Consider the following 5,925-nt stretch of genomic DNA (forward strand, 5'->3'; position numbering starts at 1 on the left):
TATTGCCACTGTTCTGATAAAACAATTTTACCAGCAGTGCACTCTTCCTTCTCAACAGCTAATGCATTTAGTACAGAGAATTTAAACTTTATTAACCATTTACACCAACAGTCACTTCACAAAAGAAATAAACAGGAGTCTCCCTGTAACCCATGTCCTCAAGTACGAGGGCCGTTCAGAAAGTAACCTCCGGTTGATTTAAAAAAATACACCAAGTTAAATAAAAATATTTTAATATATACATCTTACAACTACATCTTTGCACTATTTTTCTACATAGTCTCCATAGCGATTGAGGCACTTATCGTATCTCTTCACAAGCTTTGAAATTCCTTCTGCATAAAAATCACCCGCTTGTGCCTGGAGCCAGCCTGTGACCGCATCTTTGAGCTCTTCGTCGTCATCAAACCGCTGTGACCCGAGCCATTTCTTCAAATGCATGAAGAGGTGATAATCACTTGGCGCCAGGTCTGGGCTGTAAGGTGGATGGTTGATAACATCCCACTTGAAGGACTCAAGAAGGGCCGTTGTTCTGCGAGCAGAGTGAGGACGGGCGTTATCGTGCAAAAAAACGATACCGGAAGTCAGCATACCACGGCGTTTGTTCTGTATAGCCCGTCGTAACTTTTTTATTGTTTCACAGTACACGTCTTGATTAATGGTCGTACCACGTTCCATGAATTCAACCAACAACACCCCTTTGGCATCCCAAAACACCGTTACCATCAGTTTTCTGGCAGAAAAATCTTGCGAGGCTTTTCTTGGTTTGGTAGGCAAATTTGAATGTGCCCACATCTTTGATTGTTCTTTTGTCTCAGGGTTCACGTACTTAATCCAGGTTTCGTCACCGGTCACGATTCTGTTTAACAATGGTTCTCCTTCGTCCTCATAACGTGACAGAAAGTCTAATGCAGAGGCCATTCTTTGATTTTTGTGGTGGTCGGTAAGAATTTTGGGCACCCATCGTGCACAGAACTTACGGTAACCCAATCTTGCTGTCACTATCTCGTACAAGAGAGTCTTAGAAATCTGTGGAAAACCAGTAGACAACTCCGACATTGAGAAACGTCGATTTTCACGAACTTTTGCATCAACTGTCTGAACGAGTTCGTCAGTCACCAATGATGGTCTACCACTCCTCTCTTCATCATGAACGTTTTCTCGTCCACTTTTAAATAAACGTACCCATTCACGGACAACTCCTTCACTCCTAACTCTTGGTCCGTACACGGCACAAAGCTCACGATGAATAGCTGCTGCAGAATATCCTTTGGCTGTAAAAAACCTTATGACAGCACGCACTTCACATTTGGCGGGGTTTTCTATTGCAGCACACATTTCAAACTGCCACAAAAACTAAACTAGTGCAGGTACGACGTTCACTCGACCACGGCTTGATGCCGACTGACCTGTTGAGTGCGTGAACGCACAGATGGTGTCTCTACTCCCCCCACAACCCGCACTGTGACCAATCGGAGGTTACTTTCTGAACCGCCCTCGTAGTTAGCTCTACAACACTGCTTTGTAGTACTAGTCGAGACCACATCCACATATTTGAAATACTATTAACAGAAAACGAAGTTGGAGCTTGCAAATGTTATTAAGTAATGGTAATATGTGAATTTCCATACTTGGTTGCTGTCACACCTAATAACATTTTTGAATTTAATTGATGTTGCTGCATATTTTAACTACATAATTAACTACTTTTAAAATTTTGCTCATCACTAATCAATACCGCTGGGATTCATTGATTATGGTATACTGCTACACCACTGAACATAGTTACTATTGTCTGATTAAAAGTACGCATTATCTGACACTTCACCCTTTAGAATCTATTTTTTCAGATCAGAGCTCTCAACATCACACGTCACCAGTCCGCCATTCCCATTGCACCACAACGGAGGACCAGATTCCAGTCAGTTTTTAGTAGTGCAGTACACAAAATGCATTTGCTCAGTTACTGATGGTAAGTATGATCAAGTTTCTTGAATTACACAATAAAAGACAGAGACTGGAACATAAATTTTGTTGACATAGTTTGGATCAATGGTCAAATGCTGATCATAATGTTACAAAAGGTTAAGACACAAGTTTAGCTTGAATTAATTTCTGTGTGCTGTTCTCTCATTGGCTGTTTAAACCAGCTGTGAACATTGATTCTCATGTTTGTATTGCACCTCACAGAAGGCACTGCCAACATTGCTCTGGTAAACATGTCCATGTGGACTAGCTAAGTCATTCGCTTATCCTGCACATGCAGATGTCCTGTGGGTGTCAGTTGTGGATGTTGTCACAAAAGTGAATCCATTTACTCCGACAGGGAGAACATACATTCTTAATGAAAGTGATGTAAAACAAACCCAGTCAGCTTCATTAAAACTTAATATGTGAAGTTCCAAGACAATTTATTGGGAAACTGCTTTCAACTCAAAACTTAATTTTTGTCTCAGGTTAGTGTTAATGTATATTTTATAGAAAGTTGTTTCAGAATTATTGTTAGTACCTATTGTGTTAAATTTAGCTATGTACAGATACCTGTTACTCAAAAACAAGCATTACGTATTTAATTTGTTTAATAGTTCCATTTCAAACATCATGGACCAGAACTATTATGTAAATACTTGAACTTATTCATACTTAATTTCAGTTTGTAATTAAATGCTCAATTTCTTGTTTTTGCTATATCGCTTAATATACTGTTAGTGAAGTTGTACGAAATTAAAATAAGTAATCACCTTAATTATAAAATATGCTGATTAGTTTTGGTTTAATAAGGTGATGTTTTGATATTTCTAATACTTATACTTCCCTTTCAGTATATTTTAAAGAAATTCCTGTTCGTCAAAGGTCAATTTGGTCAGACTAGGGCCATTAGTGAAAAACAAGAGTCTGGAATAATTTGTTTTAACAATGAACCCATCATCATCCCAGATTTATATTTTGCCACGTGATTTACAATAGTATGAAGTAGTAATGGAAATATTTTGAAAATTTTCAATTATGTACCTTTTGTAAAAAAATTAAATCAAAATATTAATTAGTATTTTGAAAAAGGTTATTAATTACAAGCTATGTTTTGATGTATATCCCTGGAAAGAGCATGCAAAATTCTGCAAAATGACACCTTTCCCAGTTATCTAGCTCAATTAGGGCAGCTCCTAGGACAATTTAAAAAAGTCCGTACACACATTTTTGGCTGGTTTTTGAAAAGTTTACATAGCCATATTTCAGGAATGGTTTGAGATAAAAAATTGAAATTCGATATTTTTCTTAGTCTCGGTGTCCACTATAAGTATACCAACTTTCAGCAAAATCTATGAGGGTGAGGTAAAATAGGTGTGTTGATTTGACATTGAATGACTCACTCCTGTAATAGCAGTTTTGAAATGACCCAAAAAATAAGTGTCATATGTACTCTCACAGTCGCTGACCGGCACAGTGGCAACTCTGTAGTGCACGACATATGTCTCATAAACAGTAGGTTTGATCAAAGTGTAGCTTCAGTTCCAATAAACTGTGAGCAGTCATTATAGTTAAAATAAATGCTGACTACTTTTGAGCACTATGTCATGCACTGATTAAAATTTCTCTCTCTGTCATTGTTATCACTACATTTTTGGTGATAAAATGAAAGAACAACATTGACATGGGCTAGTGACAGACTAAGCATCTGACAAAACCTCAGAAAAATGTAGGAGCAGGTTAGATTCAGTATATGTTTACCATAAAAAATGAAAAATCATGGGATTAACTTACACATTAAATGTAAGAATGCAGGACGTAAATAAACTGATGAAACCACAGCAGAAATTTTGCAACTCCCATTACTCTCCAACTCTAGTGATAGGCAATATTGACAAAAAAAATTTCCTGACCAATGAACCTTAGGCCACCGTTTTCCTACATTCCTCCTCCTCGACTCATGCTAGCATAACTTGACAGAGCAGTTACCTATGAACACATTTCACATTATTCCTCTTTTCTCATGATATATGCACAGAACTTTAATTTTCACCAATATGAAGAATTACTCAGTGTAATAATCAAACCCACACTGTTTATTATAGTAGCTCAATACATCAAATCTGCACTACAAATTTAAATAAAACTTTTACATAGGCAGCCTCACTATCTCAAATGACTAAGGCTTACCATTTTCGGTACATCCTTCAAGTGCACCATCTTCAAGGAAAGTACAGCCATGTCCGAATTCAGCCACCGATTTCTCAAATTTCTGGAATAATGGAACAGATCCCTTATAGTCTTTCACCAACTTGGGATAAATTCCAGTGTTGATAAACAGTCAAAAATAAAGCATTTTCTGGTGGCATAGTATCCCAGTTTATTAATTTGAATGGAACAAACAACCCCAATTACTTAAAAAAGATGTATAAATAAAGCAAAACAGCTTATCAAATAGATGTTATGACAAAAATAAAATGTCACTGAAACTATTACCTTTATACCAAGTTGAGAATTCCATGTCCACTAAGTGTGTGACTCCTTTAGTTTTTATGGCAGGCCTCAGGTGTTAAGTGTAATATTTGTTGCAATTTTCAGTGCAGTAGGCCTTCAGCAAGTAAGTTGAACATTCTGGTGATTGTTGTGCAGTATAGTTGGTAGTGTGTTCATACACAGTCATCCAGCAGTGTCACTATTGTGATAAATCACAGCATCTTAGTTGGTCTGCGGTGGTCCAGGCAGAATAGAATGCATTTACTGCGGCTCATGCATCCCACCAACCACTGGATGAAGTTGTCACATTTTGTGAGTGCTAGGCGAGTTTATATTCTACAGTAACACAAAAACACCTCTATTCTGGGATGTCTATCTTGTTTTAAGTTTTGTGTGTCTAGTGGCGTGAGGAGGTAGCCTTAGTGTTGGGTGTCACTCTTACATATTTAGTTCACCTTGCAAGAGAAACAGTGTCTCATTAATTCTCTTTTGTCTCTGCAACCTGTGCCAGTAGTCTCCACCCCCCCCCCCCTCCCTGCCCCCCTCCTTCCCCTACCTACTGCCTCAAAACAAATCAAATAAAAATAAAGTATTACAGGCAACAGTCTAATGTTTCAGTTCATGATAAAGAAAATAATTTTCAGTACATGAATAATCTTGTTTAAAGACATTTTTGTGTTGGCAGTTTCTGCAACATTTTCACTTGAATGGCAATTTTCTAGCATAATAGTAAAAGTTGACTGTAAAAGGATTAAAATAATAATGCGACAGATCTGGAATTCGAGAAAGTGTTTTGCCACTAGTCATGCAAAAATACTTTGTGCTCATGTATTATTTTAAATAATTTAAATAACTGTGACTGTATTCCACAATTATGTTAGAAATCTCCATACTATGATACACCAGCAATTGACTGCTGACAATTATTAGTAAGTTTAAATATAACTAAAAAACAAATGTAAAAATGCTTTTATAAACAGTCATTAAATTGTTTTACTGATTACACTGTATAGCATACAATTTTAAAAATCATTCATGTGCATATTTCAAAATGCTATAATGAAAAAACTGTTCACAAATATAAAATCAGTAAACAAAGAATATGCAAAACTTTGAAATGATATGTATAATATTCCGAAATTTCACATCAAGTAGTGCCCAATGAACAACATTAGTACATGTGCAATGCAAAAACATATAAATATACTCGAGAATATGAGTTTCTCAGGTATCTCTTACTCTAAACTTCACAGATTAAGCACAAAGGTATATATGTAAAGGAACAATCTAGAAACAACATTACATATACACAAGCAAATTATTTTTCCACACAATATACCTTATTGGAGTGAGAATGGTTGGTGTCAACAACATGAGGAACTTTAGCAAGCTTATGGAGATGTAGTTATGGGCATTATTCCCTTGTGGCAAACAGATGATATAATACAGAAAGTGGTTAATATT

General features: G+C 36.5%; 1 long non-coding RNA gene across 1 annotated transcript; it reads right to left on the bottom strand.

Moving 5' to 3' along the window:
* Positions 1 to 4,043: 4,043 nt before the first annotated feature.
* On the bottom strand, positions 4,044 to 4,966 carry LOC126236958 (uncharacterized). The gene is made up of 2 exons (XR_007545013.1): positions 4,465 to 4,966; positions 4,044 to 4,240 (listed from the first exon to the last, which is right to left on the bottom strand). It is a non-coding gene; the product is annotated as an uncharacterized LOC126236958 (long non-coding RNA).
* Between the last annotated feature and the right edge of the window lie 959 nt (positions 4,967 to 5,925).

Source organism: Schistocerca nitens, chromosome 1 (assembly GCF_023898315.1).
Source record: "Schistocerca nitens isolate TAMUIC-IGC-003100 chromosome 1, iqSchNite1.1, whole genome shotgun sequence".
Classification (NCBI taxonomy): Eukaryota; Metazoa; Arthropoda; class Insecta; order Orthoptera; family Acrididae; genus Schistocerca; species Schistocerca nitens.